General features: G+C 41.7%; 1 long non-coding RNA gene across 2 annotated transcripts in view; it reads right to left on the bottom strand.

Moving 5' to 3' along the window:
* The window catches only part of LOC123569846 (uncharacterized), a 291,198-nt gene that overhangs the window by 252,928 nt on the left and 12,761 nt on the right, over positions 1 to 25,509 (bottom strand). For both annotated transcript variants that reach the window (XR_006693670.3, XR_010582471.2), the window contains exon 2: positions 2,161 to 2,233. This is a non-coding gene — a long non-coding RNA (uncharacterized lncRNA). The remainder of the gene's footprint in view (positions 1 to 2,160; positions 2,234 to 25,509) is intronic.

Genomic DNA, 25,509 nt, shown 5'->3' with positions numbered 1-25,509 from the left:
CTCAGTAACTAGTGGGATCACATGAATGTCTCTGACCAGCTTGGACACTTGTGTCCAGTGCTAGATTCAAAGCCTGGCAACATGTGTGGGCCTCTAAGAACAGGGATTCCAGAGCAATCCTGCAAAATGTTTTGGGTTGAACAGTCAGGCAATGTCCATTGCTGTTACTCACTTTTTATCCCGTTTCCCCTTTGATCCCATCCAGCCAGTGGTGTGCTAGTAAATGTTCAACAACCAGCTCTCCAAATAATGCATGGAAATATATACATACCTGAGGTGATTACTGATTTTACTGATATACAGAATGTGTATCACACAATTTACAAAAAGTAAAGTCTACATTGTAAATTCCACATAGCCAATTGATTCTCATAGAATGCTTTCCTTGATTTTTGCCAAGCTCTTGTTTTCATAGCCAACCTTTGGTTGCAGCTGATATATGAGTGTAGTTTTTATTAGAACGTTGACATTTTTGTTTGCATTAATGAGTATGGTGAAGGTGAAATAATGAAGATATATGTAGAAACACTACTTGATCATCAATGATCAGAGCAACTTCTTTGCTGATTCAGGTAACAGTTTTCTAATGCTAAAAGAATATTTCCTCAAGTTTTTGTGCTATTGACAAGGTAATGGCTACAGACATGACAATCTTTAAATTTCATATGGATAACATTAAGAGTCATCAGAACAATAAATCAAGCTTTGATTTATAGCAGTTGCCAATTTCCGTGGCACAAATATCCCTACTATGACTGACTTTAAGCTACCGAGGTGATGTCCTTGGACATGGATTTGGGAAGAGATGCCCCATAGTGCTCCAAGATATACTATTTGCATGATATAAGTGAAATAAATGTAAATAATTCAAAAGGTCAGATGATATTAAAATAAGTAGAAAGTACTGAGGGTTTGAGTACTATGTTTTTAATATAATTTAATTACAAGTTTAGACAATTTAATAAACCTGCTGTGTTTAACAAGTGCTAAAAATTCTGGAAAATTCAACAATCAGTTCTTGCATGCAAGCTATTAGGAGTCAGCTCCAGCATGCTATGCCATCCAACCCATAAGAGGTTAGGTTACACCATGGAGTTTTGGGAACGCTTTAAGCTCTAGGTAACAGGGTATATGACTAAAAGTGTCTAGAATACAGCTCTATGGAACTCAATGATTTTTGTTCATATTTGGAAAGTACTTAAAACAGTGACTAACAGATAATAGATGTCAATAAACATCTGTTGAATTGAATCTATTAAAATAGAGGCATTTAGTAATCACACATTGTGAGAAGTCTACGCACAGGTGATTCTAGAGCCGATCCCTCCAGGACTCTGGGTGAACCACTCTGTGAGGTTCTTGGTCTTTTCCCTTTAGCTGAAAGGTGGCCACCCTGAACACCATAGCCCAAACATAGCCCTAAACAACAAATTCTCACAGCACAATTTCTAAGAAAGGAAACAGGGAACAACCAGATTGATGGGTGATGCCTCCTTGCCATTTTCCTGTTTTCTCAAGTAGCTAGAACAGGATCCCCAGCATCTCTTTTCTAGACCCTCTGATGGGAGATGGGCAAAAAGAAGGAGGTTGGGTATTCCTATGACAGTCAAATAATTTCCCTGGTTTCCTACCAGGCCAATTCAATGCAAGGAATCAAGCAATACAAATATTTATTTCCGTTCAAATATCTTTTTCTGACTAAGACATAATCATTATTCTGGAACTTTCCATTCTCCTTGAAGTATTTTGAAAATAAAATCTACAATGACTCCTTCTAATTACCAAATAATTACCCTTAGAAAGAAATCTTTCTACCTTAATTACCTCTTCAGTATTTATGTACAACTTGACTGAATGTGGTCTATATCAGATTACAAATTATCATAGTCAAATTTTTAATAAATATAATCGTATTTTTAAATCCCTTATAAAAATTTCCAAGTCCATAAAACATTTACATAAGTTACAATAAGGAAATTTTAACATCTTTAGGAGTATATTTTCCTGGGTTTTGAGTACCATATATGTTATGATTAACAAAGAGAACAATTGAAAGCCATTCACACATAAAACGTTTGTACCCAAGTAATCTTCAAATATTTCAAAAGTTCCTTTCTACCCAGTACTCAGAGAGTGCCCAAGGAAATAAATGCAGCTTACCTTGGGCTCCCAGGCCTTTGGCATGGATTCTGGTCACTGGAGAAGATTCCCATCTGTCAACATCCAGACACATCTGTGGCAGAAAGAATTCCTGAGTTCAGGAAAAGGCAGCAAAGACATGCCAGAAATAATAGCGACCAGGATTGACCGTCTTTTCAAAATCAGAAAAGAGCCATTGGACTTAGAACCACAAGGGATCCTAGAGATGGTTTTCCTCACTTGCATCCAAAACTATGTTCTCCATGGTTAGTTCCTTCTGGGAAATGATTTTATAGAGAGGATATTAGATTTTTTTTTTTTAACTCAAGACTTCTCAGGGGGCTGGCCATGGTGGCTCACACCTGTAGTCTTAGCACTAGCACTTTGGGAGGCCAAGGCGGGCAGATCACTTGAAGTCAGGAGTTCGAGACCAGCCTGGCCAACATGGTGAAATCCTGTCTCTACTAAAAATACAAAAATAGCCAGAAATCACTTGAACCTGGGCGGTGGAGGTTGAAGTGAGCTGAGATCGTGCCACTGTACTGCAACCTGGGCAACAGAGTGAGACTCTGTCTCAAAAAAAAAAAAAAAAAAAAAAAAAAAAAAAAAAAACACTTCTCAGGGGATTTGTATACATGAATCTTTAAAATATATATGTATAACTACCTTTTCCAAACCTGATGTAACTATAGAACCTTTTTTTGAATGGAACACTTTAATTTTTCTGTTTTTGTGGTAAAATATGCATAACATGAAATTTACCCTCTTAACCATTTTTAAGTGTATAGTTTTGATAAGCATATTCACATTGTTGTGCAACCAATCTCCAGAAATTCTTCATCTTGCAAAACTTAAACTCTGTATCTGTTAAACAAAAACTCCCCATTTCTTCCCCTACCCCTGGCAACTACCATTCTACTTTGTTTCTATGGATTCGACTACCCTCGGTACCTCATACACATGGAATCATAAAGTATTTATCTTTTTGTGACTGGTTTATTTTATTTAGCATAATGTCCTCAAGGTTCATTCATGTTACAGCATTTGTCAGAATCTCCTTCCTTTTTAAGGCTGAGTAATACTCCATTGTATGAATATACTACATTTTTTTAATCCATTCATTCACGGTTGGACATTTGACTTGCTGCCACCTCTTGGCTATTATGAGTAATGCTGCTACAAACACAGGTGCACAAATATCTCTTTGAGATCTTGCTCTCGATTCTTTTGGATATATACTCATAAGTGGAAATTCTGGATCTTATGGTAATTCTATGTTTAATTTTTGAGAAATGACCACATTGTTCTCCATAGCTGCACCGTTTTACATTCCCAGCAACAGTGCACGAAAGTGTAACTCCTTTTTAAAGAATGCTTTAATTAACATAAAGCTTAATAAACGCCAGTCTAGTCCAAATCCATCCTTTTAAAATGGAGAAGTAGAAGTTCAAGAGAGGAGGGACGTGTGCAACATCCCACAGCTCCTCAGTGGTGCGGCAGCCAGGGGCTTGCCAGGAAACAGACCACTCAGCTAGTTATGGAGAGAATTTAATTTCGGAATTGCTTACAGAGGATGGGTAGCATTGCAGGGTGCCAGTTAGGGATATAAAGACACTCAGGAAGAGTGACAGTGAGAAACACTTACCACCCTTTGGCCTAAAGAGGAAAAGAGAGAAAATGGCGTAAGTGAACCCAAGGAAACCTAGCACCTTGAGGGCGGGTTGCTCAGCAGGAGCTGTGCTTGGAGGGTGTGGTCACCACCAGAGCCACAGCACAGAAGAAGCAGGTAAAGAAATACCCCAATCACTCTCTCTTTCCAGCCATTGATCTCCTGCCAGTACCTCCAATGGCCAAACAAACCCAAAGCCAGAGTGCAGGGGAACAGGGCACATACGGCTAAGTCCCCAGGTCCCACAGAAGAGCAGAAATAGGTGAGGAGGAAAGAGAAAGGAGGGAGGATGGTGTTGGATGGGCAATCCAGGGTGTCTGATGCAGAGGGTGGCTGTAGGTGGTTTTCTACACTCAGTGTGTATCATAGAAAATTAAAAGTTTAGAACGTTTAGGGCCAGGCATGCTGGCTCATGCCTGTACTCCCAGCATTTGGGAAGCTGAGCCTGGCAGATAGTTTGATCCCAGGAATTCAAGACCAGCCTGGCTAACATGGTGAGACCCCTGTCTCTACAAAAAATACAAAAATTAGCTGGGTGTGATGGCACATGCCTGTGGTCCCAGCTACTCAGGAGGCTGAGATGGGAGGATTGCTTGAGCATGGGAGGTCGAGGCTGCAGTAAACTGTGATCGCACCACTGCACTCAAGCCTGAGTGAAAGAGCAAGACCGTGTCAGAAAAAAAGAAAAAAAGAAAGAAAGGAAGGAAGAAAGGGAGAAAGAAAGGAAGGAAAGAAAGGAAAGGAAAGGAAAGGAAAGGAAAGGGAAAAGAGAAGAGAAGAGAAGAGAAAAGAAAAGGATGTTTTGGACATTAGAAAAATAAAAATAAAAAAATTACCAACAGTCTCATCACCCACAGATACCCAAGTTAACATTTCTGTTTCCAGTGTATAACATGTTGCAAGATGATATTGACAAATGAAGTTGGGCTTGTTTTCACTGCTGTGCAGCGGCAGCTCCAGAATGTCTACAGAAGGAATAAAGCAACTGAAAGGAAGGACTAGACGTGAGTCCTGACATCATACTTACAGAGCAGGCACACTGGTTTTAACTGGATTCCGTGTTTATTTGGGGACCTATCTGGAGCTGCCGATGGAGACAAAAGGCTTTATTTCGAAGCTGCCATGTGCAGAGAGGCCTTTTCATTTATTTGGGTAAGGTTCAGGAAGAAGGTGATGATTTATGTGGCAGATGAAAGCTCCCCTGCTCAAGGCACCCCTTGACAATGCTGTGAAAGAACTAATATGAGGGTTCTCGGGGAAGGGAGAGAACATACTTTACATGTAGAAGAATGTGAACTGTGGTGGCCAAAGGGCAGATTGTGTTGCATTGTGTCTTCCAAACGTCACCACCACAACCTGCCCCATCCCACTTGCCCTTCTGGCAACATCACCTTGACGCTTTTCTTGTGGTGGTAGTCTCAGTCCTCTCTTCTCGAATCCGGACAAAACTCGGGCTGCTGTCGCCAATATAGTAAGTGAAGCGGCTATGAACTTCCAAGGCTAGGTCTTAAACATGCCCCACACTCCTGCCTTGCTGTCTTGGGAAGCCAGTGCTTGGAACCCAGCCACAGTGAGGAAGCCCAAACAAGCCCATGTGGAAACAGCCCATGGAAACGACACCTCGAGGTTTTTAGGCTGATAACTCAGCTGATAATGAAAGTTACTTGTGGTTTATTCTCTGGATTTTTCCTTGCCCACCCCAAGAAAGCCTTTGTGTTTTCTTCCCCCATGAATAGAATCAGAAGTAGACAGTTCTCGAATCCTATCACTCTTTTGGAGATTACATCCTGAGAACAGAAAGGAGAACAATCGGTGTTTGGAAAAGGGAGAGGGGACATAAAAGGAATGACTATATATAAGGGAGAGTCCCCTACACTAGGAAACTAGAACAGAGGTAAGTACGGGAACTTCCAACCCACCAAGTCCCTCAAAATGACCAAGGACGGTGGCCATACCTCAGGGGAAATGGCTACTTGTTGTGTAGACACAGATTGGACTCCCAGCCCAGAATCTCTTAAAATTGGAAAGCAGGCAGGCATAAAGAGGAAAAACTGCAGCCCAGCTGGGAGTGGCAGAATTCTGCTATGAGCCTCAAGGGGTGCACCTGACCAAGAAGGGGGGGGATCCAGAAAGAGGAGGAGAAACTCAGAGTGGCCAAGGTGAGAGCAGCGTGGTAGGGCAGCCCCTGAGCTGGGCACCCATGCCCATGGATGCAAGTGCGTGCCTTCCCCACAGCAGTAGGTACAGGAACTCTGGGAGCAAGAGACGCAGTGCAGTGCCGCAGGTATGCCTTAAAAACCCACTGTGAGATGCCATCTCCTTACACACCACAGGAGCCTCTGCCAGGCTCACTAAAGCCAGTGTAAAGCAGCAGCGACAATGGCAGTTCCCATCCTGTCTCAATCATCTGTGTGAACTATCATAGCAGATCTTCTAACAGGGAACCTTGGCATTGATTTACATAAGCAGAATCAAATATTCCAGCAGATCCAGCATCAGAAGATAGAAATAAGTGAAAAAGGAAAAACTTTCATTAAAGAAGCAGGTTGGTGAATAGAAGCTCTGTGTGTGTGTGTGTGTGTGTGTGCGCGCGCGCGCGCGCGCGCATGTGCACTTGCACATATAAAATATCTTTAAATATTTAAGGACATAATGTGTGTGATCACAAGAATAGAAAGAGGCTGGGTGTGGTGGCTCATGCCTGTAATCTTAGCACTTTGGTAGGCCAAGGCAGGAGGATCACTTGAACCCAGGAGTTCAAGACCAGTATGGGCAACAGAGCAAGACCCCATCTCAAAGAGAAAAGAACCAATCAAAACTATTGGATGAACATTTTAGTGGTTGAAATGTAAAAACCTAGTATGTGGGTGAAAAACAAAATAAGCACAGTGGAGAGGCAAATAGATTGGAAAATGGAACCACGGAATTTGCTCAAAATGACACAAAAATTAAGAGGTTTGTAGAATAAATCTAGTTCCAGCATCCACGTAATAGGAGTTACAAAAGAAGAGCCTAAAGAAATTAAAAGTTAAAAAAAAAATTTTTTTTTTTTGAGATGGAGTCTCACTCTGTTGCCCGGACTGGAGTGCAGTGGCGTGATCTTGGCTCACTGAAAGTTCCACCTCCTGGGTTCACACCATTCTCTTGCCTCGGCCTCTTGAGTAGCTGGGACTACAGGCGCCCGCCACCGCACCAGGCTAATTTTTTGTATTTTTTTTTTTCAGTAGAGACGGGGTTTCACCGTGGTCTCGATCTCCTGACATCGTGATCCGCCCGCCTCTGCCTCCCAAAGTGCTGGGATTACAGGCGTGAGCCACCGCGCCCAGTCAAAAGTAAATAAAATTTTAAGAAATAATTGATTAGAAATGTACAGAATTGAAGTAAGACATGAGGTCTCTGAAAGAAGCCATCAATACCCAGCAGGATAAACATTTTTAAAATGATCCAGACACAGTTGATAAAACATTTGCATCCACATGGCTTAACTATTAGGGCCAAGGACAAAGACCACCTGTTTCAACATGACTTAATTATTTGCTCCAGGAAATCCTTGCCCAGAAAGATAAAGCTGTAAACCAATAAATAACTGCTATTTACTTTAGAAAATTCCTGCAAACCAATTTGTCTGGGCAAATAGTTTGGGCATCTGGCCAGTTTTCCTCACAGGACAACCATGTTTTCATCTGGGCAAAGAACTCTTTTATCAAACAATTTACTTATCAATATTTGCTTTGAGCCCGTAGCTTCACTGTGGCCACAATCCTAAACTATTAGTTACACAAACTTTGCTCATCCCAGTCAGTTCCCCAGCTTGAAAGAACTGCCTCAAATATCATGAGCTTAGACCCCAAAACATTATAAATATCCTCTCCTGACTTCTCCCTTTGAGCCACTGCTAAGATCTCAAAGTGATGGTCTCTCTTACGATAGTAAGTTTAATCAACTTAGCTTTGCTTTATCAAAAGGTTATTTTGATAGATATTTTGGAGAGTTGACAGTTGAAAATCCATGAAGAAACTTCATCATTAAAATAAAAAGAAAATCCTTAAAATCTTCTGGGGAAGAATAAACTGGATATCTACAAAAGAAAAATAATATGGCCAGGCATGGTTGCTCATGCCTGTAATCCCAGCACTTTGGGAGGCTGAGATGGGTGGATCACCTGAGGTCAGGAGTTCCAGAACAGCCTGGCCAACATGCTGAAACCCCATCTCTACTAAAAATACAAAAATTAGCCGGGTATGGTGGTGGGCACCTGTAATCCCAGCTACTTGGGAGGCTGAGGTATGAGAATCACTTAAACCCAGAAGATGGAGGTTGCAGTGAGCCATTGCATTCCAGCCTGGGTGACAACAGTGAGACTCCGTCTCAAAAAAAAAAAAAAAATCTGATTGACCTCAGCCTTCTTGACAATAACCATGGGCACAGGGAGACCTTGGAGCAATTATCTTCAATATCTAAAGGAAAAGAATTTTGAACCTAAAATTTTCTAGCCAGACAAGCTATCCTTTAAAATTGAAGTCAGCAAACTATAGCCAATGGACCAGCCCCATTTTTACAAATTTTTTTGGAATACAGCCACACCCATTCATTTATGTAGGTATCATTTGTGGCTGCTTTTGCGCTACCTTGGCAGAGCTGAATAATTGCAACTGAGACCATATGGCCAAAGTCTAAAATACTTACTATTTGGACCATTTAAAAGGGCTTGCTGACACCTGCTTTAAAATAAAGACATTCAAAAACTAACAGATGCTGGCGAGGCTGCGGAGAAAAGAGAATGCTTACACACTGTTGGTGGGGATGTAAATTAGTTCAGCCACTGTAGAAAACAGTTTGGAGATTTCTCAAATAACTTAAAACAGAGCTACCAGTAGACTCAGCAATCCCACTATTGGGTATGTGCCCAAAGGAAAAATAAGTCGTTTTACCAAAAAGACACATGCACACGTATGTTCACTGCAGCACTATTCACAATAGCAAAGACATTGAATCAACTTGGATGCTCATCAACGGTGGACTGGATAAAGAAAATGTGGTACATATACACCATGGAGTACCGTGCAGCCATAAAAAAGAATGAAAGCGTGTCTTTTGCAGCAACCTCTGTTATCCTAAGTGAACGCAGGAACAGAAAACCAAATACCGTGTGTTCTCATTTATAAGTGGGAGCTAAGCACTGGGTACACAGACATCAAGATGGGAACAATAAACACTGGGGACTACTAGAGAGGGGAGAGATGAAGAAAGCCAAGGGCTGAAAAACTACCCATCAGGTACTATGTTCACTCCTTGGGTAACAGGATCATGTGTCCCCCAAATTTCAGCATCACTAAATTTACCCATGTAACAAACCTCCACATGTACTCCTATATCTAAAATAAAAGTTGAAATTACAAAACTTTCTAAAAATTAAGATAAAGACATTTGCAGATATGTAAAATCTCAAAATTTGCTATCCAATGATCCTCCTTGGAAGAATTACTGAGAATTCTGGGGGAGTGGGAGGGAAGGTTCCATGAGGAAGAGATGAGAGGTATAATGCAATGAGTTATAAACACAATAGTAAAATTTATTTTTACATTAAAATAAGTGGTAAATGTTTAAGCTTTATGTTTTAAAATCCCATGCAATGTTAAATGCAATGGAAGCAGGTGAGATTTTAAGTAGAGAAAACTAAAAGATCAGTAAAGTTTGTCTTCTCAGTGGGACTGAGGAAAGCAGAGGAAAAAGATAATTGCAGACAAAGCTATTAATTCTAGATAATTTCTAGGTAATTATTAATTCTAGACAATGTTAAGTATTTAAGTATTTGATATTAAATGTGTACATTTCCAACTTACAGAAGGTAAAAATGGAAAAATGAAACACTAATTAAAGGCAACTAGAAAGCCCAGTAGGAGAACACAAATTAAGAAAATAGGAAAAGAAAAAAAGAAAAGAAAATAGGAATAAACCCAAACATACCAGTGAATTTCGTAGATATAACTAAGGGATTTAGTTCATGTATTAGTCCATTTTCACACATACCCAAGACTGGGCAATTTACAAAAGAAAGAGGTATAATGGACTTACGATTCCACGTGGGTGGGGAGGCCTCACAATCATGATGGAAGGTGAAAGGCACGTCTCACATGGCAGCAAGGGAAGAGAACTTGTGCAGGGAAACTCCCATTTTAAAACCATCAGATCTCGTGAGACTTACTCACTATCAAAACAATAGCAGGGGAAAGACCCACCCCCCCATGATTCAATTCCTTCCCACCAGGTTCCTCCCACAACACATGAGAATGGTGGGAGTTATCATTCAAGATGAGATTTGGGTGGGGACACAGCCAAACCATATCAGTTCAACCTTGTGCTGATGATGTGTATGCTTTGTGGCTGGCATTATTACAGGCACTAGAGACACCACAATTGATGGCTGTCATGAAGCTTACACTTGAGTAAGGAAACAGACCATCAACCAATAGGTATGTTATAGAATCTCGAATATAGGTGCTATTTTAGAGAGAGAAAAGGCAGAGTTAAGGGCTGGAGAGCAACACAGGTTGGCCAACTTGGAGGTTATTGTCTTAGTCCAGGCAATATGTGATGGGGACTTGGATTAGGGTGGTATTTGTAGAAGCAGTGACAACTTACAGAACTGGGGAGTTATTTTGGAAAAGATGACAGGATTTGCTGATGGAATCTATGACAGGTAGGGGGAAAGTTAGGTTAAATTGGTGTTGAAGGGGATCAGGATTTGTCACCCCAAAACATGCCATTTTGGCATAAAAATTATTTCGAGCTGAAGGCAATGGAGAATGAACAGGTGCAGGGAGTTCTCTGCCGTCTCCCATCCCCTAAAACTAGGGCAAACATTTCCCTTTGTGAAGGTAGCATGTTTCCCTTTGTGAAGGCGTCCCCCTCTCCTGTCCCAGGAAGAGGAGAATGACTCTTATCCCCTGAGATGGAGAGATGGCACCAAGATGAGTCTGCATAAACACAACTTACTAAAATAACCCTTTTCTTCGTTTGTTTCCCCCCACATATTTCATTGTCATTTCCCCACAATTTGTTACCCCTTTAAGCCCAAAGCCCCTTTCCTTTATCAAAATGATATTCAGGCCTAGTGTCTAATCCCCTCTTTGAGTTTTACTTCTCTTCTCTGAACTCCCATACACATAAATACTAATACAACTTGTGTCTTTTGTTTCTTTAATTCATGGGTCGCCATCACTAACGTTAAGAGGGTAGAGGAAAAAGTTTTTCCCTCCCTATGGCATATTAAAAGGAGTATTCAATTTATTATTAAAACACATACACACACAAACACAAAATCAACTACTTGTTTATAAGACACAGACTATAGTAGACACTTGGGACTCCACCCAGACCCCTTTTCAGCCTGGTGAAGCCACCCCCAGCTGCTCTATCTGTTCTCAAAGCCTCACGGGCTGCCAGCCTTCTCTAGAGAACTGCTGACTGCAGCTGCCCTCCCCCACCCCGCCTCCAGGGTGGTTACCCAACCAAAAGCCCTCCAGGTGGAAAAGAGGAGCTGTCTTCAATGATTAATCATGTCATAGGACACCCTGATAGGATCCAATTTCTTTCCTGAGTTACACACATTTCTGTTAACTATTATATTGTAAGAAAGTAGAAATGTTGAGTCCTGTTGGGGTGTTCTGATTTCAATTTAGAGTGGAGTGAAATGGTGGGAGTAAAAACTTTCATCTCCATTGCCACATCATTCTGAACCATTGTGAAAGGATAGTCCAATCTCAAAGAAGAATCCTCAAAAGAGCAAAGCGAAGAGAGCATTTACAAGAAACACTGAAAGCAAGAAGTACCTTTTTTCATTATAATATTTTTAAACATAAGCAATTATTTTCAGCTGCTCTCAATACTCATGCCTAGGATATTTTAACAGCCAGAAAGAAAAACCATTCAAATAGCAAGAGCAGTAAGAGTCGTGATGTTTTTGTTTTGGTTTGGTTTGGTTTTTGTTTGTTGTTGTTGTTTTTTAGTGTAACCAAAGGCTGGTTGCAGGAGCACATGCCTGTAATCCCAGCAATTTGGGAGGCTGTGGTAGGAGGACTGCTTGAGGTCATGAGTTTGAGACAAGCCTGGGTAATATAAGATCTCATCTCTACAACTTTTTAAGATTAGCCAGGCATGGTGGCACGTGCCTGTAGTCCCAACCATTTGGAAGGCTGAGGTGGGAAGATCCCTTGAGCCCAGGAGTTTGAGGCTGCAGTGAGCCATGATCACACCACTGCAGACCAGTCTGGGCAATAAAGCTAGACTCTGTCTATAAAAATAAATAAAATAATATAAACAGAATTTTTCTGGAAATAAACTTTTAACATATTCCTGACAAAACTCACAGATAAAACACTAATATGATTTCTTGCAGATCAACAAGACACTTAAATAAAACTTTTTTCTGACCATAGTCTCTCCTCATGCCAGTTTATCACATAAAGTATTTTATTTTCCACTTCCTATTAAATGAATTAAAAATAAAGTGGATGCTGTGTCCTCTCATTTTAGTAATAGACCATATTTAACTATCAAATTCGCTTACTGTTGCTATAATAACAAATTATTACAAACTGAGTGCCTTAAAACAACGCCAACTGATCATCTTGCATTTCTGGGGGGCCAGTCTGAAATGGATTTCAGAAGGCCACAATCACGGTGTCTGCAGAGCTGCCTTTCTTCTGGAGGTTCTAGGGGGAGAATCCATTTTCTTGTCTTTTCCAGCGTGTAGGGGCTGCCCACGTTCCTTGACTCATGGCCTAATTCCTCCGCCTTCAAAGCCTGCAACGTGAGACTGTCCTTCTCATGCTGCCATCTTTCTGGTTCTCTCTCTTCTTTCTGCCTCTTCCACTTATCAGGATCCTTGTCATTACACTGGGCCCACCTAGACAATCCAGACTCATCTCAAGGTCAGTTGACTGGCAACTTTGCTTCCTTCTAAAACCTAATTCCCCTATGTCATATAACTGAACATATTCACAGGTCCTAGACACTAAGATACAAACACCATTGGGTAGCTGGTATTTTGCCTATCACAGCTGTTAAGAAACAATTCTAATAACGTGTAGTTTTAGGTTTATTATTTATCAAAATTTGTAGTATATTACTCCATATAATACATTCATATATTATTTTGATCAATTGTATTCTAATTTGTTATAACTAAATATAAAATAAACTTGTCACTAAAAGTCTAATATTGATAAGAAATAAAGCAAGATTTTGAATCAATAGACACAATTTTACTGCAAACAAATATAATAGAGTGAGTACTAAAGACTTTCAAGCATAAAATTCCATTATATTTATTGGATAAAATTCTATGGGAGAAGTAGAAGAGAAATTCAAGCCAAAGAGAGAGATGAAATATACATTTTCCCAATGTTTAGGAAAGCTTTTTGTGTGTACGTTTGTAAAAGATGACAATGTATAACAAATCACTATAGCATTTAGGTTCCATTGGATATATTTAAAAGTATAATTGACAGGTTTGCTTTAAGATGTTGATACCATCAAATCTCACCAACTATTGCTGAGCAAAAGAAGTCAAATGAAATGATTCATTTATATACTCAGGACAGTCCTCCCTGTGATCTTGGACCAACCCAGCTCTCCCCTCTCCCCTCACCCCCATCCCCCACCCCTACCCCCATTCTCATTTGTAGTTCTCAAGAATAACTGTAGAATGTGCTGGGATGGGGGAGCTGGCTAGAACAGCCCAGGCTCTATTCTAGCCCCTACCCTAGAAACGAGATGTCCTTCAACACTTTAGCCCAGCAAGTCGCATTTCTCCAGGGCATAAAACCCTAGGTGCAAAGCCCAGGGCAGGCTGCTTTTCAGGGTCCCTCAGCTGTAATGGAAGTGGGTCATGCACAGTCAAGATTCCATCTGTCCTGGGCAGCTTTCCAGAGCTTGGGGGAATGGCTCATGGTGGATCCTAGGCTTCTGTCATCCCTTGCTGCCTATATGTGAGTAATGAACCTGCTCTATGTAATTTGTATGTGGGGGTGCTCTGTCTCACCAGACTCAGAGAAGTTGGTAACCAGGGCACAGTGAACTTATTTCACAAGATAAAATTCAAAAATAAGCAAACTAGCCAATGGTATTAGAAGTCAGGATGGGCCGGCGGTGGTGGTTCACACTTATAATCCCAGCACTCTGGGAGGCTGAGGCGGGTGGATCACTTAAGGCCAGGAGTTCAAGACCAGCCTGGCAAACAAGGCAAGACCCTGTCTCTACTAAAACTAAAAATTAGCCTGGCATGGTGGTGCATGCCTGTCGTCCCAGCTACTTGGAAGGCTGAAGTACAAGAATCACTTGAACTGATAAGGTGGAAGTTGCAGTGAGCCGAGATTTCACCACTGCACTCCTGCCTGGGCAACAGAGACTGTGTCTCAAAAAAAAAAAAAGTCAGGATGGTGGTTATCCTTGAAATGGAGCAGGGAGTGACTGGAAAGGGGACAGGAAGCTTCCGGGAGAGTCTGCTAATGCTTTGTTCCTTAATCCAGGTGCGGTGCTGGTTATACAGGTGTGCTTGCTTTGTAGAAATTCATGAACTGTACACTTATGCTTTATTTACTTTTCTGTATGTGAGTTGTAATATAATAACATCATTATTTAAGATGTCAATATAGCCTTTATGCATTATGGATATCTGTACACTGTTATTTATTTTCAGATATTTTTCTCACTCTGACAGTTGTACTTTAAATGCTTTATAGAAAACTGGACAAAATTGACAAGGAGGTAATTCAAAGAGGGTGCCATACATTAAATAGCCAAACAGACATGAAACGACATGCAGTTTCACTGCTAACCAGGGAAATGCAAATGAATACAACATATAACTCTTTCACTCAAATTGGAAGACTTTCTAAAGGTTTATAACATACACTGTTGACAATGAGAATGGGGAAAGAGGCATGCATATGATTTTGTTCAGGGTATTAAATAGTACAAAATTGCTGAAAGGCAGTGTATTAGTCCATTTTCATGCTGATGATAAAGACATACCTGAGACTGGGTAATTTATAAGGAAAAAGAGGTTTAATGGAGTTCCACATGGCTGGGGAGGCCTCACAATCATGGCTGAAGGCAAAAGGCACATCTCACATGACAGCAGATAAGAGAATGAGAGCCAAGCAAAAGCGGTTCCCCCTTATAGAACCATCAGATCTCGTGAGACTTATTCACTAACACGAGAACAGAAGAGGGAAACCACTCCCATGATTCAATTATCTCCCACCGGGTCCCTCCCACAACACAAAGGAATTATGGGAACTACAATTCAAGATGAGATTTGGGTGGAGACACAGCCAAACCATATCAGGCAGCTTGGCAGTATCTAACAAAACTCCACATGTAAGAACCAGAAGAGCCTTCTGACATTCTTGAGCAGCTGAATTGATGTAACCAACCATCTATCTGCAAATCTCTAGAGAAGAAAATAAACCCTAATAATTCTTTTATTCTTAATATAGATACCCCCACCTCCATCCAAATTCACACCTTGTGAATTCAGGAACCAAATAGAGTTTGGGTAAATCTCACTATCTGAACTCTCGCTACACAGCATCCAAAATTTAGAAATTGAATATTATATTTACTATTAATATTATTCAAACATTATATTCTTTTGAACCATTTAAACTTAGTCAATTTTTTTTTTTTTTTTTTTTTTGAGATGAAGTTTCACTCTGCCACCCAGGCTGGAGTGTAGTGGTGCAATCTAAGCTCACTGCAGCCTCCGCCTCCTGGGTTCAAGCGATTCTCCTGCCTCAGCCTCCTAAGTAGCTGGGACTACAGGCACCCAACACCACACCTGGCTAATTTTTTGTGTTTTTAATAGAGATGGGGTTTCACCATGTTCACCAGGCTGGTCTCAAACTCCTGACCTCAGGTGATCCACCTAACTCGGCCTCCCAAAGTGCTGGGATTATAGGCATGAGCCACTGCACCCAGACTTACAGTGAGTATTTTTAAATGCCAACTTAAAAATGTACAATGGGGAAAGGGTGTAAATTTTTGAAAAAAGTGTTTTAGAGCAAAAGCCTTTGAAGAAAGCAGTCTTAACATGCCTCTTTTGAAATATATTCTTCAAGCAGACCAAAAATAAATAAGCAAGCAAAAATTCAGGATTTTATTTAAACAATTAACAAGACTAAACAACTTATGTTTTCTGTTTCCCAAAGCAGAGGATATGCGTTTTATTTCAAATACCCACTTCATATTTTGAAAAATTAGCCCTATTATAGGCCACACAAAATTCAAAGTAGTTCAAAAAAATTGATATCATACTGTGCCAATCACTCCCCATGAAATAATGTTTTAGCCCCAATATATTTTTGCCTGGAAATGTTTAAACACACATCTACATAGCCTTGAATTAAACAGGACATCAACATAGAGGGAAAAAAAGAAACTAACATTTCTTACACTTCTCATGTGTCTGTGGGGTTCCCCTGGGTCTCCCCATGTTGATACCCAGCTGCCATGCTTGCCATGTCCCCTCCACTGACAGCACCTCCCTATGGCCAGGGCTCTCCCCACCTCCCCCAGCCAGTGTAACTAGCAGGCAAAGGCACCCAAGAGGCAGGGCTGCAGCAAATTGCTTGGGCCCTCCACACCCTCCTAGATAACCTTAAGGGGCTCTGCCAGTGGAAATTCCTGTCCTTCCGTGACCAATTAGTGCTGTCTTATTGTTACACATTCGATGCCTATAACTCCTCCTTTTCTTTTGAAAGGGAGGTTTTGAACTTCTTTTTAGTTGCCTCCAGAAAGATCTTAGTTCATTTTGTTCTTGGACTTCATATTTTTCCTCAGCCTAAATTTTCTCATGAAAAAATCTCTTTTTTGTTCTATTGTAAGGCTTCGGCTTTTGGCTCTTGTCTAAGTGACTTGACGGTATATAGCTCCTCAAATCATTTTTGGAAATAGATATGATATAAATATAAAACATACATATACAAACAAAACTTAAAAGGTGAAATTTTCATGATAGACTGGAGATCGTCAAAGATGACATTTTTTGGCAGCTAAGCTCTTGATGTATTGTACAGTCATATCAGGGATATGACCACTTTGTACAAGAAATTTTCTCCATTCAGAAACAGTATAGATTGAACAACACTGAGAAAACCTTGAATATGGTTATCTCCTGTCCTGAAAATGGTTCAAAATTGCAAAGGAAGAAATGCCGCCTCTGGAAAACTGAGAGTTTAATATTCTACAGACAGCCCTGTTGGGGACCCCACAGCAATTTCCTGTAGTAATTAATAGATTAGCTCTTGGGAGGTTACAACCGTCATTCTGTGCAGAAATGACTGAAAAAAAGACACAAGAGTTGCTTGGGGAACACAGTCATTTATTCAACCTTTGAGATAGAAGAACCTGCAATTCCAGTTGTATTATAAAGAGTCACTCAGAAAGTGGAGATAGCTGTATTTGCAATTTGGCACATTGCAACTTCAGTCATTCTTAACATGCTTTAGTTGGTTTTCCATCAAGTAGCCACTACAAAAACACACCAAACCTTTGGATCTTAAATATTTCAAAGTGACATATTCACAATAAATTTCACAAGAAATAAGTAGAAGTTGCTTTTAGACTTTCAGGTAAAAAACAATATAAACCTTAAAGCTCTGTTCTTGGGAAAATTTATTTTTCTGATGGTTTCCCAGCATGGTTTTTGAAAGCAATATAGAAGAGATGTCTCTTATTTTCCAAAATGCTGTACCAAAGAAAGTAGCTGTTGGCCAAATGAACCCTTCTTCTCAACCTGATGTTTCTTTCACAATGTGGTTTCCTGGAAGAAGGTTAGCTAATTTTAAGAGATTTATACCTGGAACAAGTAAGCCTAAAATGAAGAACGACCAAAAGTGGAGCTGATTGTTTTTTCATCAAGGACAAATGCTGTCTTTGTTTGAGTTGCTATAAAGTAATACCTGAGGCTAAGTAACTTATAAAGAAAAGAGGTTTGGCTCATGACTCTGCACGCTGTACAGGAAGCATGGCACCAGTGTCTGCTTCTGGCAAGAGCCTCAGGCTGTTTCCACTCATAATGGAAGGTGAAGGGGAGGCCACGTGTGCAGAGATCACAGGGTGAGAGAGGAAGCAAGAGACAGTGGAGGGAGGTGTCAGGCTCATTTTAACAACTGATTCTCATAGTCCTAAAAGAGGAAGAGCTCACTCACCCTTAAAGGAAGGCATTCATTGATTCATGAGGGATCCACCCCCATGACCAGACACTTCTCACAAGACCCCACCTCCAACAATGGGGATCAAACTTCAACTTGAGGTTCGATCCAAACAGCCAAACTATAGCAAATGCTATTTCCATAAAATGCTAGCATTATGATCCTGCTACCCACCAGGGTCAGGGCAGTGAGCTAGAGGAAGTCCTGAGCCAGCAAAGAGTTCCACCATCTTGAGTTACTGTCCTCTCCTGCTCTTTTCTGGTGCCTTCCCTCTGGCACTGAGCCTACCGATGCCCCTACCCACCACACCCCTATGTCACCCTCACCCTCTCCCCCACCATGAAGAACAACCTGGAATTAGGTATGACCTCAGGCCCTGGCCCCAGTCCCTTCCCACCCCCAGCTCTGTATTCCTCTCCTATTGCTGCTAGAACAAACGACAACAAACTCAGTGGCTTAAAATAACATAAAAATATTAGTTCTCAGCTCTGTAGGTCAGAATTCTCGGTGGGCTCAGCTATTTCTCTGCTATGGGTCTCGCAAGGCCAAAATTAAGGTGTTGGCCTGCATGGGCTCTTTGCTGGAGACCTGGGAGAACCTGCTTCTAAGCTTATTGAGGTTGTTGGCAGAATTCAGTGTCTCCCAGCTGTAGGACTGAGGTGCCCATTTCCAGGAGCCTCTCTCAGCTGCCTAAGGTCACCTGCATTCCTGAGCACATTACCCCCTCTGTCTTTAAACCAGCACTAGCACATGGTATCGTCCTCACACTTGAGTATCCTACTGCCCTCTCCTAGGACTCTCTGCTTGAAGGGTTCATGTGACCACACTGGTATCCCTCCAAACCCTCCATGACTCAGGACAGTCTCACTATCTTCATGTCAACTGACTTAACAGTAATCTCAATCACATCTATAAAATCCCATTTGCCATGTAATGAAACATATCCACAGGCTCCAGGAATTAGAATGCGGACACCTTTGGGGGACAATTCTGTATACTCCCCTCCCTCCCAGGATTCACTTGTTGCCAAGCACATCTGTCATCTCTAGTGCCTGGGCTGGGGCAAGCCCTCTGCACCCAGGTACACCTTATGCTGGAACTAAACCACGGAATCAGCCTCCAGCCTTCGTTCCTGACTGTGATACATCATCCTGCCAGGGGCCCAGGTCTCCTTCCCACCTGAGCACCCATATCACAGAAGCTGGGTTTTGGACAGAAGGGAGGCGGTTGGCTTCCTCTCCAGGAGCCTGCCACAGGCTGGTGTTACACTACAATTGCACAGCACTCTAGGAACTGACTGCCATCCATCAATATCCTCCATCCAAGAGTACAAGCCTCTGCCATGCCCTGCTCCCAGAATCCGGTACCAACGATGGCCAGAATTATCCCCCCTCCTCCATACTCCCGACTGCTGCCACCAAAGAGACTCTCTTTGCCAAAGCCAGCAGCAGGAGAGCAGGAACCATAGGAGGCTATGAAGCTGCAGGCTGCCTCTTTAAGCCACAAATCAAGACCAGTTAGTTTTTCTGTTGGAAATCCTGTAAATATTTCTGATCAAATCACATTTTTGTAATTTGTAGATGGTGATGTGTTCTCCCAAATATTGCTTGTTTAAAAACATTTCTCCCTAAAAAGAAATATGTTCTAGCTCTCTTTTCTCTAAAGCCAGAAACATAAACAGCACCAAGAATTTATATAAGAAAGATTTAATATTTCCCAACCTCCTCATCATTTCTACTCAAATTTCAACTCCTACTCAATGCATTTTCCTCAGGGAGTCTAAGTTCTTACCCAATTCACAAACATGGAAAGCTGACATAAAGAATCGCTGCAAAATCTGTAGTAAGGAAAAGAGACAGGAAGGGCAAAGAAATCTGCCCACAGAGGTAAACCAACATGCTCCTTGACGCCAGCTAGTGAGTGGCCAGATAATTCATCTATCTCCCCTACTTGATCTTCCAGCCCCCCCACACCATGAGTGTTTCCGTACATACAGCCCACCCTGAAATTATGCACACACACGTGAGATCGTTTGTATTAATTTATTCGATGACCCTTTTTTTGTTAATTTCATGTCAGTATCAAGTTCATACAGGAATTACAGTCCACAAACTCAGGAAACAGCACATCTATTTATATAAATTAATTTGATTTCTGATCCCAATGCTAATAATATCAGGCTGATAGAAAATTTAACCTCAATGACTTTCAGAGTTTCCGGATGGCTCCCTAAAGCTATCGCACGGTGAGGGAGGCCTCTGTGCACTGCTGCAGGTCTGTGACAGGCCCCCTGGACTAGCATCAGTTTGCTAATTGCTGAGACGTCTTCTTCCACCTGCATGGCCCCAGCTGGGCCCCATTGCAGCCATGAGACTCCATCTCCCTAAATGAGCTGGATGGCCCTTGGATTCTTGGGTTCTCCCCTGGGTCCTTTGGCACCTCCAGGTGCTTCCAGGAAGCCATGACCAAGACCCCCTCTCCTCCAAGACTCTCAGACTTCCTGATGTTAATTCACATACCTCTCCCTCTTGCCTCTCTACAGTATCACATCTCCAAGCAGGACACCTCATCATTGAGGTGCCTCTCAGGGACCTACAGTCTTATCTCCTCAGTGGGCTTAGAAGCAAGTCAGGCAGCCTCACGCCTTCCTGGGGGCAAAGAATCTAAGGGTCTATCTGCTTGAAGGAGGTGGGTAAAGGGGGAAAATTGGGCTGAAAGGCCATAAATATCTCAAAAGCCTATTTAGCCAATAGCAATGAAAATACATAGCCTTTCTCATGCATTTATGGACAGTTATGCTCATGTCCAGCAGAGAAATCCTGAAGTATACATGAGCCCTCCAGTGTCAGTGATGCAAGCCTTTCTTAGAACCCTGAGCTGGCAGGAGGCTAACCCTAGCCACCAGCAGCCTTAGCGTCGGTGACCTCAGAGGACTAATTTCTCCCTTTGGAGGTGGGACAACATGTCTCCCTTCTCAAAAACAGTCCACAAGTTATTTTAGCACTACTATATCAGAATTTAAAAGGAGGCTCTTTAGGAATGCACCATGGTGTTTTTCAGCAGATTGCTGCAAGGTTGCCTTCCCAACCTCCTAGGACAGAAGGAATTACTCTTTCCTTTGTTCCCACACAGTGTGAAATTTGTAGGTATTTTTAGCACTTTTTTATTCTGCCTTTTCTATGTAGAAATAAATGAACACCACCCACACGAGAAAAGCAAAGGCTATTTATTCAGAGCTTGCTCCATCAAGGGAGTTGGCCACCATCACTTTCGTTTGGCAGGAACTCAAAGGCAGGCAGGGAAGTGGGAGAACTTTACAGAGCACACAAGGGACAGCTTCAGGTGTGCCCTGATCAGAGGCTGCTGGCCTGGGGAAGCCCACGGTGGCCAACCAGGAGCATGGAAGCCTATCTGATTGGTTGGAGCCACAGTTGGCTTTCTCTGGTTGGTTTTAAATTGGAAGCAGACACAAAAATTAGGGAAGCTGTCAGTTATTAATCAAGTCCTGTCCATTTGGGGCTGACTACTAGAAGGGTTATTGTTTGGCTTCTTAGATCAGTTGCTAGAGATATCTTTCTTTCTAAATTTCTTATAGGAAGTAGCCTGACTTCCCATAAGTCTGGCTTTTAAAGGCAGCAGGTGGCTTCCTGGGCTGGTTATTGTATACAATGGGTTGATTTTCTGAGGTAGTTGCTGCAGATTTGGGGGTCAGAGTTCTATTTTTATATATGGTCTGGCCACTATCTATTTGTATATTCAGTCTCTCATCTACTACAGTTGGCTGTTTATACTGAAGGCTGTAAGATCCTTGAGGACAGGAGACAGATCTTTGTGTTTGTATTGCCAATGGACAGGGTCTAAGACAAACATATTTTGAAAATTGAGCTGAATCAATTTCACATACACATTTGTAGAGGTAAACTGAGTACATTTCATTTTCCCTAGTATAGTCATTAGTCTTATTTTTCCCTTTAGCACAAAATATTAACAGATAGCACTGTACTGTCTTCCATTTTAAGCAAGGCTTGCTCCCTGGCTAACAATACTGCTAACTCCACTGTATTAGTCTGCTCTCCCATTACTATAAAGACATACCTGAGACTGGGTAATTTAGAAGGAAAGATTTCGTTGACTCACAGCTCCACATGGCTGGGGAGGTCTCAGGAAACTTACGATCATGACAGAAGATGAAGGGGAAGCAAGGCATGTCTTACATGTCAGCAAGAGAGAGAAAAAGGGGGAACTGCCACTTTTAAACCATCAGGTCTCATGAGAACTCACTATCACAAGAACAGTATGGAGGAAACTACCCCCATGACCCAATCACCTCCCACCAGGTCCTTCTCTGGACATGTGGGGATTACAATTCGAGATGAGATTTGGGTGGGGACACAGAGCCAAACTATATCATCCATGTATGAATAATTTGTCCTCAATTGCATCTCTATCCTTTTGTTATTTTCCTGCAACTTCCCTTGCCTGCCTTCTGTCTGAATTAAGGCAACAGCCCATGAGCTGGTGAATACCACCTGATGGGGTTTGTCAATCTGTATTTTTTTATTGTTGTTATGAAATTGAGCTGTGTCTACCTTTCCCAAGTTGGCTTAAAAACAAGATGCATTTGTATTGAACCAATATTTTCCTAGTATATTTTGGCTTAAGACATACCACAGACTGAAGAGATTTGAAGAGGGCCTTCTCTCCCAGGTGAGAGAATTAAGAATGTATCATTGGTATCCCTTTGGCTTTGGTCTGAACACCCAAATAAGTAGTCCTCTCCTCTCTAATCAAAGTAAAATTCTCATATATAACATTAACCATTTGGAAGTATATAATTCAGTGGCATTTAGTACATACACAATGTTATACAATGGTCACCTCTAATTCCAATGCATTTTCCATCACCCCAAAAGGAAATGCCATACCCGTTAAGTTAATCTCCATTCCCTTCCCCTACTAGCCCCTGACAAAACTAATCTGCTTTCTATCTCTATGTAGTTACCTATTCTGGATTTTTTATGTAAATGGATTATACAGTATGTGATCTTTTGTATTTGGCTAATTTTACTTCACATAATGTTGTCAAAGTTCATCCATGTTTTAGCATGTATCAGTATTTTGTTTCACTTATGTTATCTGTTCATGTGTCAGAGGCATTTGAACCAGAGCAACCCCATCTTGAATAGGAGCTGGGTAAAATAAGGCTGAAACCTACTGGGCTGTATTCCCAGATGGCTAAGGCATTCTAAGTCTCCAGGTGAGATAGGAGGTCAGCACAAGATACAGGTCATAAAGACCTTGCTGATGAAACAGTTTGCAGTAAAGAAGCCAGCCAAAACCCATCAAAACCAAGAAGACCATGAGAGTGACCTCTGGTCGCCCTTACTGCTACACTGCCACCAGTGCCATGACAGTTTACAAACGCCACGGCAGCATCAGGAAGTTACCCTATTTGGTCTAAAAAGGGGAGACATGAATAATCCACCCCTTGTTTAGCATATCATCAAGAAAAAACCATAAAAATGGGCAACCAGCAGCCCTTGTGGCTGCTCTGTCTATGGAGTAGCTGGGTTTTTTTATTCTTTCTTAATGAACTTGCTTTCACTTTATTCTATCAACTTGCCCTGAATTCTTTCTTGCACAAGATCCAAGAACTTTCTCTAGAGGTCTGGATCCGGACCTCTTTCCTGTAGCAGATGGACATTTTGTTGGTTTCCACCCTTTGTCTGTTGTGAATACTGCTATTATGTATGTGGGCATAAATGCTTTTGTGTAGACGTATGTTTTCAGTTTCCTTGGGTATATACCTGGGAGTGGAATGGCAGGGTCATGTAATAATTTTGCATTTAACTTTTTGAGGAATCTTTTCTTGTTTTAAAGCAGCAGACGTAAAGAGTGCTGAATCCAATTGAAACATGCAGGGGGGCTAGAGAGAACTGGAATGGTTCTGCAGACGCTCCAGGGGTGTTCGCCTCCTCCCTGAAGCCTGCTGAGCCCTGTGTACCATACCAGACTGCACGATAATAATCTGTTTCCTACGTCTGTAACCCCAAGTAGCCTGCAAGTCTCTCTGCAGCAGGGGACACATTTTATAGGCACCTCTGTGTGTCCCCAGTGTTTAGCAGTTAGCACTGTGCCTAGCACATAGTAGGCATTCAAAAATGTGGGTGGAGTCTAAATCAATTTGTGAATGATTAAACTAATTAAGGCAGCATTGGCTTAGCAGTTTGGTCCTTGTTTAATAAGAACATACTTTTCCTTGGGATACCCACTGAGAGCTGCTGAAAGAGTACAGCACCATCATCTAACACAAAGAACATGTAAATTTGGAAAGCAATAAAGCCTGAGATGCGCTAACGATGATAGCAATCTCCACTCTGGGATGGTACATTGAACTTGTGTTTAAATTAAAAGTGAGCGCCTTGGAGCATTTCTCCATTCTTAGTACAATGGCTCATTATCTAAAGCAAAACACAATCTCCAAAAACACTGTTCAAATAAAGCTACGTATTGTGTCTGTAAGAACAATGATCTAAGTGATTCGCAGTTATATTGTGTCTTCATCATTCAGAATTTCTAGGACTAAGAGTTCACCCATTCTGCTTCTACAGAATGATCAGTACATCTTAGGATCATGAAGGACAGAGTTAATTTTTAAAATGTACAATAAACTCAGCCCTACTATTAAACGCTACAGTTTCACAGCTCAATCCTCACAGCTCACTGCTTTGTTGGCATTAGGTGTTATCTGAATGCAATACCATGCCATTCAAAAAGCTGTAAAAGAGGACTTAACACACCCAGCTCTGTGAAACTGGGTGTCATCGCAATGAGATCTTTTTCGTTCCCCTGTAAATTCTCCCTTGATGTTGAAGAGCCGAGACTAAAAATGATCAAACACCAATTAAGCCATAATGATCTAAGAATTATGCCAGATGATGACTTGGAAAGGACGGTCTGCTCCCGGAAGATAAATCAAGAAGAATGCGAGGGAAAGAAACATTAATGCAGAGTGAAAGAGTATGATTTCAGAGTGGCAGACAGGGACGGGAGATGGAATTCCCCCTCTCCCTTCTAGACCAGCCCTTCTCTCTGTGTTTCAGATTCCTGCCAATGGCACCGCCTCTCCCCTCACTCCAGGGCATCAGTGGGGGTGCCTTCTCTCCTGCCCCCTGGCCAATACAGCGTCTGAAGTCCCCCTCCTGTGCACCGCATTCCTCACCCTCCTGCTGCCACACCCTAAAAACTGATTTTAAGCTTTTGAGAACTCAGGATTATTAAAATAGCCTTCCAGCTGCCTTATTGCCTCCAAGTTTCCCCCACGCTAATGTATAGATTAACCCCCCTCCTGTAGGCTGATTGGCAGTTGAGGAGCTGCTGCTGACATCCCCTTCCTGCAGAATAGAGTGCAACCCAGCCTTGCCTGGCACTCGAAGCCGACTGCTCTTTCTGCACTGCAGTCCAAATGAGCTATTTCCACTC

Source organism: Macaca fascicularis, chromosome 17 (assembly GCF_037993035.2).
Source record: "Macaca fascicularis isolate 582-1 chromosome 17, T2T-MFA8v1.1".
In the NCBI taxonomy this organism is placed as follows: domain Eukaryota; kingdom Metazoa; phylum Chordata; class Mammalia; order Primates; family Cercopithecidae; genus Macaca; species Macaca fascicularis.
The sequence above is the reverse complement of the archived record's forward strand: the minus strand, read 5'-3'. Positions and strand labels throughout refer to the sequence as shown.